This window comes from Hydra vulgaris, chromosome 12 (assembly GCF_038396675.1).
Source record: "Hydra vulgaris chromosome 12, alternate assembly HydraT2T_AEP".
NCBI classification, from domain to species: Eukaryota; Metazoa; Cnidaria; class Hydrozoa; order Anthoathecata; family Hydridae; genus Hydra; species Hydra vulgaris.
The window spans coordinates 56,341,653-56,357,312 of NC_088931.1; the positions used below are offsets into that span (position 1 = coordinate 56,341,653).

The 15,660-nt window shown below is 26.2% G+C and overlaps 1 long non-coding RNA gene across 1 annotated transcript; it reads left to right on the forward strand.

The window, feature by feature from the left end:
* The first annotated feature begins 5,400 nt into the window (after positions 1–5,400).
* On the forward strand, positions 5,401–6,355 carry LOC136087836 (uncharacterized). The gene is made up of 3 exons (XR_010642115.1): positions 5,401–5,441; positions 5,678–5,718; positions 6,296–6,355. It is a non-coding gene; the product is annotated as an uncharacterized LOC136087836 (long non-coding RNA).
* The last annotated feature ends 9,305 nt before the right edge of the window (positions 6,356–15,660 follow it).

Sequence of the window (15,660 nt, forward strand, 5' to 3'; positions counted from 1 at the left end):
CATTTAACAATACAACTTTTTACTGTAAAACTTTAAGTTGAGTTTATTAAAAAGTTGGAAGCCAGAGAGTTACTCGATAAAATGTTTCATAATCCTAGATTAATACTAGTATCTTATTCAACATGTTAGTAGATTTAGCACTACTAAATTGGTTGTACTATTTTTATATATAAAGAATATCTAACTATCCATCATAATAAAGTCATCTAGTCTATAACACTATAAAACATATAAACTTTTATTCAACTATTTAAACTTCTATAAGTGGTTTAAAAACTAAATCTATCAAAATATATTAAAATCTAAATTTATTAAAAGATTTTATATTTCTTTATCGCCATTATTATCTAATAATTACAAAATAAATAAAACAGAGTTTTAGTATTCCTAATATTTATTATTATTTAGCTTTTAGTGTATATATAAACTCTTTTTAAAAACTTTAATGAACATTGGTTTAAAATATGATCTTGAACAGTCTTAAAGATAATAAATTCCACCAATTTTATTGTATTTGCTGATTTGAAACACTAGTAAAAGATAAATTTGGAATAGCAAGTGGAAATACAAGGATGACATCATCAACTGATAGTGTAATTGTGCACCATGGAAACTGTAAATTCTCAGGAACTACAATATTCCTTGAAGAAAATGCAGGCAATCTGCAGGTGGAATAAACGTTAAAATGCACAATGTTTAACTTGATCGTTTCAAAGTGTCTCTTTCCAGATTTTGATATTATTTTAGTGATTTGATTGAAAATAAGCTGGTCATTTTCAAAAACAGTTATAACTGATCCAATTTTATATAAAATGCCATCAATTTTCGCACTTTGTATTGCTCCTGACATATATTTTAACTCATCCTCCTCACAATAAATATCAGTTTTAATTATACCTATTGAATTAAAAAATTGTGCAGTGGTGTTTGCTATCATTGCCTTACATGCTGTGTATGCAATGTTCTTAAAGTTAAAATGTCGATAATTTTTAACCACTTGATGTTTTCGCTCAAAAGCCATGCACATGTGCTCTCTTAATGGTCCTGATGTAGATGCCTGAACTGGATAGTGTTTTAGGAAATGAAGCTTTGGTATAAATCTAAGAGGATATAAACCCAAAAATAGTTCACGATGCACAGCAATGATTTCTTTTAAATCAGTAAGATATTTTTCTGATATCATTGGAGACATACATAGCTGAACTATTTGTATCAACTTTAGCAAGCATTTAAGATGTTCATTATGAGGTAAAATATTTTTTAATAAAAAAAAAGGTAAAACTCTTGTGAGAGTCAGTATTTGACCACTTCCAAAACTTCCTTTAATTTTACATGTTTTTAAAATTAGACCAGGTTTTTCAATCCCAACTGGATAGATAAATGATTGTAGCCATGTATTTAGTGATGATACTGTTATAAAATTACTTTTAACTGCGTATGCAAGTAACAGTTCTAACTGAAGAGGAACAACACCTTCTAAAAGATCGTGCATAGGGTCAAATAAAATTTGTTTGGTTACATCAAATAATGGAATTGATAAAAGCACACTTGAAGAGGATATCCCATAATATTTTGACCACTTAATTCTATCTTTAGGTCTTAGTCCAGAATCTAACTCTTTTAATCTAATTAAATGTTCTTTTAAATCACGTATAGAACATTGCTCGTGTCTAGTATTTGCATACATCTCCCCTCTAGTTGAATTACACACTCTGCAGCACCTAACAGTCTTCCTGCTAAAGCCTTCTTTAAATCCACCAATGGCATTTGCAGCTAATGAATCACCAGAAAAATAACACAACTTACCTGTTATTACTTTAGGAACTCCTAATACTGTTTACTCTATCCCTGTCGTAAGTTTTGACATCACATCAAAAAAATCACATAACAGCTCACAAAGGAAGAAACTGTCTTTCACCATCTTGCTACCTGTAAATGCTAAAGGAAATATGGTTGATGTTCTGCCACGGTATTTTGCAGGAATATTAGGAATTTGAAAATACATTGCCCAAAGTTTGTGTTTAGATCGAGCTTTACCAATTGGATTTGTGATACCGAGATCATCACAGTAAATAGCTATACTAATTTTATGATCAATAAATTTAGCAATCTCAGAAGATTGAAGTAAAAAAGACAATGTGTCTAAAAATAGTACAATACAACCTTGTTTCTTCAGTCCAACAGATTTAACTAAAGGCATTTTGAATACTTTCACAAAATACTTCTCACGACAATTTTGAGATGATAAAATTTCACAGCAAGATTTTAGTTTAGAATCATTAATATCTGGCACTGACAGCATTTCCTTTAGATGCAAAAAAAGTGAATCTAAAATGTTTATAGCACACCTGTGCTTACCTTGAAGATGCAAAGCTAATGCTCCTAAGTAATCGTCAGTTACTTGATATTCTTCTACTTCTTCAATTATTTCAACATCAAGATTATTTTCTACAAGTGCTGAACATTGCTCGGTATTCTTTTGAAATCCATAGAGTGTCTTAAACTTTGAAAAACATATATCACAAATAATAGAAGCTTTGTTTCCATGAATTTGTAAGTGATTCTTCATCAAACAATACCTAAAAGTCGTAAAAGTACAGCAATTACATTTATATGAAAATACCTTTCGTTTTGAACTTAAAGTATCTGTCAACTGATTGGTATTTGAAGATAAATTTGCTGTTGAACATGGTTGAGCTTGATTTTTGGTGACATCAATTGGGGTTGCAAAATTGATTTGAACTGATGGAGTTGATGGAAAAGGAACAGGAGAAAAATCATTAAGGCGTCTTTGCTTGCGACTACTAATATCTTCAGAAAAAATATCGTTGTTTTGTAATTCATTAAGAAAGCTGAATAACGTGGAGCATGATGATTGAAGATCAGAATGAGAACCTGAAGATTGAGATGGAGATTGGTTATTAAAGGTATCTGTTTGTTGGATGTCGACCACAAACTCCAGTGATTGTTCATTTAATAATGCATTAAAATTTGTTTCATTAACTGGGCATCCAAGCCCTTTCAAACCAATAATTTCAATGACTTTGAATGTCAGACAAACTAAGAAATATAATTATATATATATATATATATATATATATATATATATATATATATATATATATATATATATATATGTATATATATATGTATATATAAATGTATATATATATATATTTTATATATATATATATATGTATATGTATATATATGTATATATATATATATATATATATATTTTATATATATATATATGTATATACATATATATATATATATATTATATATATATATATATATATATATACATATATATATACATATATATATATACATATATATATACATATATATATATATATATATATATATATATATATATATATATATATATATATATATATATATATATATATATATATATATATATATACATATATATATATATATAAAAAATATATATATATATATACACATATATATATATATATATATATATATATATATATATATATATATATATATATATATATATATATATTATATATGTATATATATATATATTAGGTACGTGGAAATCGCGATTAACGGAACCGATTTTTATGCTAAAATTTTGGTTCTCGTTTTTTTAACTCTTTTTTAGACAGCGTGAGACAGACGTAGTTTTGTGGAGTTTCTTTTTAGAAACATATATACACATAGATACTTTTTGGAAAGAAGAAAAGCTAATCTTGATTTTTTAAATACTTTTATGCATGGTTAATAACTTTTTTATGGGAAATTTCGCTCTGGAATATTAGGTTGATGTTCTCTCATGAATTTGTGGTCAAAGAAATGTAGAGTCCGCCTTTTTTATTATTAAAATAGTTTGCTTCATGCATTTTCTATGCACATGCCAAATTTCAACGAAAAATAATTATAAGCAATTAGTTTATTTAGTGTTATACCAAGTATACCACTTTTTTCAGGTAGCCTTAGGCAAACGGTTTTTTGATGTGGTTCTTTTTAGAAACATATATAAACCTTGACAACTTTTGAAAAGAAGAAAACTTTGGCTTGATTTTTATATAAATATTGTGTATTGCTACCATACTTTTTTATGGAGTATTTTGCTGAGAATTTTGCATGAAAATTTGGATGATGTTGTCACTTGGATTTGTAGTCCAAGAAATGTAGAGTCCGCTTTTTTTATTATTAAAATAGTTTGCTTTATGCATTTTCTATGAACATGCCAAATTTCAACGAAAAATAATTATAAGCAATTAGTCTAATTAGTGTTGGACTTTAGGTACCTAATTTCGGTTTTTCTGTTTGTTTATTTTTTGGTAAGCGAAATCCGGGTGGGGCCGAAATCCGGATAAGGGGGCGATTCAAATAAAAATCTTATTTTAAATTATTTTAATTTATATTATTAGATTTAATTTAATATGGACAAGCTTAATAAAACTGTTTGAGATGCACTAACAGATAGTAAGTTTAATTTTCTTTATTAATGACAATAGTATTAATAACTATTTTCAAATCCAAAATATAATGATTAATGTTAAAAGTTTTTTATGTAACATTTAAAAAAAGATTAATGTTTCAGATTAAAACTGTTGGTATTCAATTACAACAGTTTTTATATTTTAAAACACTAACATTTAATATTTTAAAAACACTAAGAAGTTTTTTGTTAAGATTAAATTAATGAAGTATGTAATATACTTATTTATATGTGGTTTATAATAGCCTATTAAACTATTGAATTGATTGTTAACTGTTAGTACCAGTTGAAAATTTTATTAAGATATCACATATAAATAAAAATATTTCATACTTCATTAGTTTAATCTTAACAAAAAACTTCTTCGTGTTTTTAAAATATAACAAAAGATATCATTATTATTGTCTTATATTATTTTTGGATTATATACTTCTTTATCTTTGGGTTATTGATTAAATCATTATACAAGCATGTCTAATATTTATTTATTTTTTAGATCCAACCTGGCTTTTTGTAGATTTTTTGAGATTTCATTAGTATAAATCAGATAAATTTTGGGTTTATTTATTAAAAAAACATTACCATAATCACAAAGAGAAAATAGTTTACAAAAAGTTAATGTTATTAAACATTTATAATATCTTTCTAATATAGAAACACTTAAAAAACTTAAGTTAATGTTTTTTACTTATTGTATACTATCTTTATCTGTGTTTGTTGTTTACATAAGTTTATAACTATTCCTAATGTTATCTTGTTGCTTATAAATAAATTATCTTTATATTTTAATAGTTATATTTTCATTGCTTTATTTTATTTTGTTAGTATAGTTGTTGCACCTTAAGCAGAACAGGTTTGACGGTTGTTACATTTGTAACTTACTGTTAATAATTTCAAATTATTTTGTATACAACTTTTTTGTTACTTTTAGTCGAATCTACACAGCCTATTGCTGGTAAGTTTGTATCAGTTTGTATATGTTAATGATTATAGAATTTGCTAAAACTTTTTAGTCTGTGAATAGATTTTAAAGATTACTAGTTTCAAAGTCATTATTTGCAATATTTATTTTTTATTACAAATTTTGAATTTTAATTACATCTTTGTCTTCAACGAATTGTAAGTTTCCCAATTATTACTTTTTAATATGTGTATATATTTTCGACGACTGAAATATAAATTTTTTATTAGGTATTTTTTAACCTCAGTTCTTTCTACATCTGCTATAAGTGGTATGTTTACAAATTTTTACTTTTTATTATGTTTATGCATATCTTGGCAGTTACAATATTTATTTTTAATTACAACTTTGAAATCATTAGTTACATCTTCAGCGACTACTATGATTAGTAAGTTTAAAAACTATTATTTGCAAACATGTACACACCTTTCTTATCAATTACAAATTTTTATAAAAACTTTTTTTATCTTTAGTTCCACGTGCACAACCTTCTGCTTGTAAATTTATGATTTAGAAATGTTTCTAAATGATTATTGAATTTATGTTTCTATTTATATACATTATTTAATGCATTAGTATTGTGTTATCCCTCAAAGTGCAGTGGAACGAAATTTTTACTCTCATTAACATTTTTTAAGCTATCATTGATTAATACGTTGTTCATATTATTTATTCAGTCTATCACTTTCACAATTAATTGTTTTATATTAAATTTTATATAAAATTGTTTTATATTAAATTGTTTTATATTACATTTTAAAGCAGAACAGCTTTGACGATTGTTAAATTTGTAACTTACTGTTGACAATTTCAAATTATATTGTGTACAATTTTTTTGTTATTTTTAGTCGAATCTACACAGCCTATCACTGGTAAGTTTGTATCAGTTTGTATATGTTTATCACTGGTAAGTTTATATCAATTTGTATATACTTATTTACTATTCTTGTTTTAGTTTATTTAAACTGTTTGTTTGACTTTGTTAATAGTTATTTGATTTTAAATTAGTTTACCTTATGTTTACAGTTCCTAAAAATTACATTTGCATTATTGATGTTGAAATAATATTTTCTTTTTTTACATTATTTATAATGTTATTAATTTCTAATAAATTATTATATATTATTCCTTTGTTTAGGCAAATTGAATTGAAACTTTAATATATTAAGTTTTTATATATACTTTTTAGAGGCATTTTAGGGTGGATACTCCAACTTGCATCTTGTAATGTGGTAAGATTTGTAAAGTTATTTCTCCCTTTTCAAATAAACACAATTTAAAATTTTTTTTTTAATTTTCATTGACATTTTTTTCAAGTTTGAATAAGAAGGAGTGGGGGGGGGGGTCATTGGGCGTGGCACACGCCCCTCCTCTAGTAAAATAATCTTGAATACTTATTTCTCTTTTTCAATAAACTCAATTTAAAACCTTTTTTCAAATATCTTATAAATCTTTTTTTTAAATTGGATAAGACTGGAAGGGGAGGGGGAGGGGTCATTGGGGGTGGCACATGTCCCACCTCTAATGTCAATTTATACACCACTTGTATATGATGTAAAATAAGAAAATGTAATTTAAACTTTTTAACACAAAATATAATCAATGTTTTTTAGGTTAAAATATTTATAAAAATGTAACATTTCACTACGAGGGTGTTTAAACGTAACAAAGACATCCACCCTTTAATCTAAAATAGACCACTAATATTTGGAAATGGAATGGAAGCAAATCAGATTAACTTTTTATGTATAAAGATAACATATTTTATCAGAAAAACACTCTTTCGTGTGAAAAACTTGTATTTTTTTAAAGTTACGATGGTTTTCCGGTACCCCCTCTGGCCCTCTAAACGCCCCTTTATCTATAGAGTTATGTGAACTTATAGTCTACTCTTACATCTCTCTTTTGATACCAAGGTATAGGCATTTGGATAAGATTTGACAAAGTTATAACAATTTCAGTGGAAAAAAGAAATTTTTTAGAACCAGTTTCTTCAATAAATCCATATATCGAAAATTCGCTACTAAAAACGTCATAACTTTTTTTTAAATTGTTCGTTTTTAATAATTTTTTCACCTTTAAAATACTGTACTGAAGGGCTTTCCAATGATATATAACATTCTAGGATATGCTCAATCTAAAAAAATCAGCCCACGTACCTATATATATATATATATATATATATATATATATATATATATATATATATAACCCATGTGTACATACATTTATATAAGCCATATGTATGTCTATTACAAATTATAGTAATACATACAATAATTGTATCTATAATTTATAATATATGTAAATACATATAAGTTATTGATATAACAACACAAATACATACTTTGTTGAACAAACGCAAACAAATCGGAACTCGCCACAACTATTTCGCTACGATTTTTATAAGTAACTTTTATAGCTTTCATATTTTTTTTATTTTAAATATATAACTCTTATATTTATTAAACTTTATTATTATATTTATTTATTAATATAGTTATCACTTCAGAGATTCTTTTCAAGCGTTTGGATGAAGAAGAGCCTAAGAACGAAAAAATATAACGCATAAAATAAGGAATAAATATAACGGATAAATATAACGGATGAATACATCGGATAGACTTTACCATTTGTAGGGAATTGATCAAGCATACAGAAATTATGACGCACACAAAAAAATATAACGCCAATATAACGCCAATATAACGCCAATGTAACGGATAGTGTTTATTTTTTTCAAAATCATCCGTTATATTGGCGTTAGTTTTTTTAGAGTGTAGTGGAAAAACGTCCTTAACACATCAACCATCGTTGGAAGGACATTGTTTGGTAGGTTTTTCTCAGGTTGATAATCAACCATATTTCGGTTCGATTACGTGTCAAAGGAAAATTTGAAGAACTTATCTTTTCACTCATTTTCAGCAAAAAGCTAAAATTAAATGATACCAAATTAAACTCAACTTGAGAAATTAAATATTAATTTGCAAACATAAATTAAAATATGTGATCAATATGAATGTGATGAAATCATAAGTATTACAAAACTGCAAACACTAAAGTAAGTTAAGTCACCCAATAATATTTAACACTAAAAAACAAGATATTGGCATAACAGCTATAATATGTAGAAAATCAATTAACAAAAGTTTTTCATTTAGCACTGTCTTTCATCAATAAAGACTCATCAGAAATGATGCATTTCTGATGAGTCTTTATTGATGAAACACTGTTAAATGAAAAAATTTTGTTAAGCGATTTTCTTCAAATTTAATTTATTATTGCTCTGTTCTTTTAAGAATATTGAGCACTCTATTTTGTAAAATACATTTTAAAATTTGTATATAATATTTATATATATATATATATATATATATATATATATATATATATATATATATATATATATATATATATATATATACACACACAGTTAAAATTTAGTTTTTTATTTATTACAGGTGTTACTGAAGTTGCACATTAAAAATGGGTTACAATATGGGATTTCAATTCTACATGCATGGATACGAACATTTGAAAGCTTAATCCTCATTGCTTATAAATTGCTAATCAAGAAATGGTCTTCAAGATTAACAGCTGACAAGCAACAAATTGAAGTGCAAAAGAAAAAAATTCAACTTGCTTTTCAAGAGAAAATGAGACTTAATGTCGATAGGCCTAAGGCTAGCGGCTCAGGAACATCTAATGATGGCAACATCTCCAGAAGAGCCTTTCAGAATGAACGATTGGTTTCTGAAATAACAGGACTTAGTTTTGAACTTATAAAAGTGGTCCATGTTGTTCTGACTTGTAGTATTTCATGTGGTTTTGAGCTTGATGCAAATTTATTCAGGGAATACTGTACACATACAGCTTGGTTTTATGTGGAGTGCTATCCATGGTACTATATGCCGCAGAGCATTCACAAAATCTTAATTCATGCTCCCAGTGTTGTTTTTTACATGACCTTACCAATTGGGCTCTTAAGTGAAGAAACTATAGAGGCCCGGAAAAGATTTTAAAAAGTATCGTGAGCATTTTACACGCAAGTGTAAAATCCAGTATACACCACTGCTGTACCAAATGTAATGAAGATTTATTTAAGCGATTATTTTGATCTAGTGATCCAGTCATTTCTTCACTAAGAACAATAGTTAGTACTAAGAAGAAGGTTTTGCCAGAAGGTGTTCTGCAATTGTTAAAAAACAGTGTTTAGATGTTCTTATGGATTTTTACATGCCAAATTTTGGTTTCTTGCTTTGATTATTATTAAAATTCAAATTTATGCATTGCAAATTAAAATTGTCAGTATTCTATAATTAAGATAAATTAAAAAGTTCCCACATACATTTATTTGGAACACCAGAGCATTAAAAATCCTATTTTTTTAATAACTTGCAGTAAATAAGTCAAGAATTGGTATAAAATTGATTGTCACTGCAAAAAGCTTGTTGCTATGCATAATAAGGTATCCATATCAACCAAAATTAATATCATCATATAAAATGCATACCTCGTATTAGTGCTCTTACCAAATTTAGTATATATGACACAAGTAGGTTAATGCTACGCCAAAATAGGTATCCATAGCAACGAAATAAAAAATAACTCCTTCATAAGAAGCGCAGACCTTGCACTGGTGCTCGTGGCAAACTTATTATGTATAGCACACATAACAAGTCTGCAACTACGAAAAGTAGGTCGTTGCTATGCAATATTTAGGTATGCATAGAATCCAAATAAATAATAACACCTTAATAAGAGGCGCAGATCTTGCACTAGTGCTCATGCCAAATTTAGTGTATATAACACACAACAAGTCTACAACTACAAAAAGTAGGTTGTTGCTATGCAAAAAAATAGGTATCCATAGCAACTAAATAAAAAATAACACCTTCACAAGAAGCTCAAACCTTATATTGGTACTCATGGCAAAAATAGTGAATGTAGCACTACTATTAAATAAGTTATTAATTTTGTCTCAAATTTGGCCACTGTGTGTTGGCATAACATCGACTGCCAATGTTTTTTTTTTAAATATCATTTTGGTTACAAATGCGACGTCAATAACAACCAAAAAATAACTTTGGCCCAACGTTGTATTTTAAGTCGGCATTGCGTCATATTTTACGTTGATTCAACATTGTATTATATGTTGGCACATTGTATTTTATGACAGCGAAACATTGTATGTAAAGTTGATTCAACATTATATTTAACGTTTGCACAAAGTTATATTTAACTTTTATCGGAATTAATGTTATTTGTTTTTTATTTTAGTATATATATATATATATATATATATATATATATATATATATATATATATATATATATATATATATATATATATGTATAAACATTAAAAATTACATATTTATGCGCGTATATGATTGAATAGATGCGTATATATATTTATAATATGTATATAATATATGTATTATATATATATATAATATGTATAAAATATATTTCCTTTTATATATATATATATATATATATATATATTATATATATATATATATATATATATATATATATATATATATATATATATATATTATCCACTATAGTGGGTATTGTGGTTTATCCTCCTCCGGCTAATTGCCATATAGAGGTCACATACCCGGCCAGCGAAGACAAGTTCAGCTCACTAATGAGTATCATCACCTGCATCGCTAACCAAGAGTAAGTGAATTTAGGAAAAACGAACTAAGTTAGAGAATGTCAGAAGAAGCCGAGTTAGAAAGATAGAATAGAGAAAGCGGACAGCTATTGCACGACACGTTAGAATGTGCAATTTAAATTATATATATGTGTCTTACTATACATACAAGTAGTTATGTATCTATAGTAAGACAATGACATTGCTCCACTTAAGTGAATTTACATTAGATTTATTTTACGAAAAGATATGCATCTGATTAGTTATAAATTTTTCAAGTTTCGTTTTACTTGTGGGTTAACATTTTGTTATATAAGAAAGAGAAAAATATATTAACAAAATATATTTCCATAATCAACTGAAAAATTTGGATGAAAAATACTTCTTATAAATTTTACAAATATATATTTGTATATCTGCCTTATCTCGATGCAAACACAACGTTGATCCCACTCTCAACGCGGTTAATGCAAGTTCTCAAACTTTTTTGTCTTGTTTGTTCTCGGTGATAACAAACATATTTTTTTTCCGGTCTGCAACATTTGTTTATAAACAATATACGTTAAGTTTAAAAGGATATGTTAAGTTTAAATAATATCTATATATATATTGTTTAAAACTCAACATATCTTTTGCGATGGAGTAAGAAAATATGTATACACATTTTCTACAAAAAAAAATTAAATATATATATATATATATTCAAATAAAATATATATCTAAGAGGCCATAACCATAAACCAGAACGTCAGATGGTAAAAAACTGCGAGGAGCGGTATAACTTTTTTTCAAATAGAATTGTCGCCCCCATGGAATGCGCTTTCGCAAGAAGCAGTGAACGCTCAATCCATCAACGCTTTCAAAAACAACATAAGAAAGTAACTTTATAGATACAATTGCTGCTTTGTCTGTAGCTTCTGTATCTCCATGTTCGTCAGCATAGGGGGGCCTGGTGTAGCACCTCTTCATCAAATTATAAATAGATTATTGTATTTGTATTTGATCGCTAAATAATAATAATAATAATAATAATAATAATAATAATAATAATAATATATTAATCTATGGTAATTTAAAGACCGGAATTTTAGTTTAATAGTTTTATGCCATTATAAAATAGGGGTGGTTCACATCACAGTAATGTTTATATTTTGAGCTTAGACTTTTAAATAAACCTTAAAAGGTTTAACTATAAAAGTTTAACTAGTCGTATGTCAATTTGTGTGTTCTTTACACTCATATTAATAAAAACTTTCATTTAAGTGGAAAAAACAGATTTTAAACTTAAAATAACTAATTTTTTTCGACCTTTAATATGTTTGCAGACATATGACTGGTTAGAAATTAAAAATATAACTTAAAACTTGTTTGAAAAAGTTGTTTTCTCAATTTAATTTTTTATCTTCATTGAGAACAGCACCATTTCATACCAAAATATGGTTCATCAACTATAAAGCAAAATTTTATATCTAAACTTAAGTAATTTAAGAAAAATATAACTTTGTTTGATTTTAGACAAACTAAAGCGCTAGGAGAAAAATAAAATTAAAAAAAAATTATTCGGGCTCAAAAAATGCAGTGAAACATAACCTTTTTATAAAAACGCAAAACTCGTGTATTTTCCAGTACATGCATTAACGGCGTACAGCTGTATATAATCCAACGTTATTCCAATGTATAAAGAGCAACGTTGATCCACTGTATATAACCCAATGTTAATCAATACACATAAGATTAACGTTGGGTTATGAACATTGGATCAACGTTAATCCATGTATATGGAGTTATGCACATTTGGTCAACGTTGATCCATATACATCGAATCAATGTTAATCCCTATACATTGGATTAAAGTTGAGCCCTATACATCGGATCAACGTTGGGTTTAGATTGGAAAAACAACCAACAACAAAAGGGATGTTTTTACATACGTTAAACTAACTGAATTTTCCTAAGTATTTTTAATCACGTTGTTATTCAGGTTTTCATCAATATAAATATAAAAAAACTAACATTGTATCAACGTTGTATTTGCATCGGAGAAAACAGCCGACGTTCGCGATGTATTTACATACGTTGGCGCAACGTAAGTGTGCTAGCTGGGGTTGATCTACAATTGTCAAAACCACTCCTCAGGGAGATCGAATTAAGAAAAAGACTGCAACAGAAAGTAATCTACTAAAAAAATGTGAGACAGAATTGATATAAAAAAAACTACTCAAATAAGACAATTCTAACTTAGACCACTTCACGATCACAGATATAGAAGGTTTAATAAAGTTAAAAAATAATTTACTTTCAAGAAAGGAAGATTTGTATTAGCTAAATTTGAAATAACAAATAAAATCTTGTATTGTGAAATAGAAAATTTTCTGTGTTTAAATCCTGCCATAATAGTTAGATCCAGTTTTATTCAAAAAGCTGTTAGCATTTCTGTGATGCATGGTTACGCGCATTTTGCTTTTTAACCCAACCAACGTTTTAATTTTTTACCCATAGGAACTTGTTTTAGCAATATTGTTTTGGTTGGTATTAGATGTAGGTTGGTATAGGTTGATATATCTTACAGTGATTTATAATTTTTTTCTGATAACATTTAACGAAAATTTAATAAAGGAATTTTTTTTCTTAATTTTAAATTAAAAAGTTGTATTTATTGAACATTTATAAATTTAATCACATCAGTTTTATAAGAAATTTTATTTATAATAAATTGTATTTATAACAAATTGTATTTATAACAAATTATATTTATAAGAAATTATATTTATAAGAAATTATATTCATAAGAAAGTTTACTTGTACTGTAAGTTGTGTATATAACTTTTTTTATAATTTTAAAAATATTTGAAAAGTTTTGATTAATAAATTATTTAATATTAGTTATGTAACTTATTGATGTTCATTTTTAAAAAAACTTATATGTGATATAAGTTTAATTTTAAAGTTTATATATTTTCTTAATTTTATTTTTAGAGAATTCTGTATTTACTTAAAATTGCTTATAAAGAAAATTATGATTGGTATTTAATATTAAAAGATACCTCCTAAAACGAACTATTTTGTAGGTTTTATGTGGATTTTAATGTTCAGCTTCTCTGCTGTGAAAAATCTATAGCCACAAATATAAATAGATATGATCTCATCAGTAAATTAAAAAAAATAACGAAAGAATTAAAAGCATTGTTTTTTGGTGAATCCTAATGTCATCCTGTTTGAATTTTCTGACTCCTGTTCCAAGTTTTTCTAACAATACAGCAAATGATTCAGCAAGACAAAATGTTCAAAAAAGTAAAAAAAATTTTAAAGAAAAATTTTCAGTTTTTTTTTTTTAATTATTTTATCAATCTTTAATTTTAATTATTTTGTGCATCTAAAAAGTTTTGAAGATTTTGAAGGAAAGATTTTGAAGATTTTGAGAAAAAGTCAATCTGCAAATATTTGTTTTAAAAAACTTTTTAATTGAAACAAAAAAAAAAAAAGAAGAAAAATACTAAATAAAAATAACTAGGTTATTAAACTTAATTATATTATTAGATGTATAATATAGGTTATTAAACTTGATTATATTATTAGATGTATAATATAATAGATTTTAAAACAATATAGTAAAAGAACAATGCATTCCAGTTTAAAGAATAACTTGTAATAGATTACAGAATAACACATTATAGGTTACAGAATAAGACATAACTGATTACAGAACAAAAAGTAGATTAAAAAATCCTTAAATGCTACATAATTATATCACAAGCCCAAAATGTAAACTTGTGACACATAAACCAATATAAAAAAAGGACTTTTGTTTATAATATATAGGTGACATTGGTATGAAGGGAGGCATAAACTTCCTGGTTAAATGCTTCTCCGCGGTGCTATGTGATTTTTTTTTTTAGTTATTTAGGTGCTTTTTGGAGCACCTTAATAACTAAAAAAAAAAAAAAAAAAAAAAAAGTAATAACTTGTTTTATTTATTAATACAAAAAGTGATTTTTTCAGAAGGGTCTTTTTTTACCTTTATCTTGTATTGATTGTACTAACGCTATTTTTCAGAAGGGTTTTTTTTACCCCTATCTTGTATCGATTGTACTAAACAGTATTTCCATTTTTTAAAATAGTTCAAAAAATCTCCGATATTAATTGCTAAACATATGTAAATACTAAAATTCTAAAAGTGTTTAATATCATTATAAGTATATAATCCATTAATAGTTTCTTTTAAGATGCGTTTCACATCGTTTAATTTAATGTATGCTCAATTAAATCAAACATAAAATGTTATTTGTTAAGTTTAAATTTACTGCTTAAACTTTATTAAACTAATTTTAAATCTCATGGGATCTTCATAAGGTATTCAGGACCTTTTATTTTTCCACTTCAATTAGCAGGATATTCTAAATACAGTTGGTAAAAATGCGTTTTGATCCAAAGATATAACTAATTGTAGTTTCTAATGACATCGAATGAGTAATCCATACCAAACACAAAAAGTTAGTTTCATATTTATTTATATGTATATATATGGTTCAATAACACCAAAAGAATGCT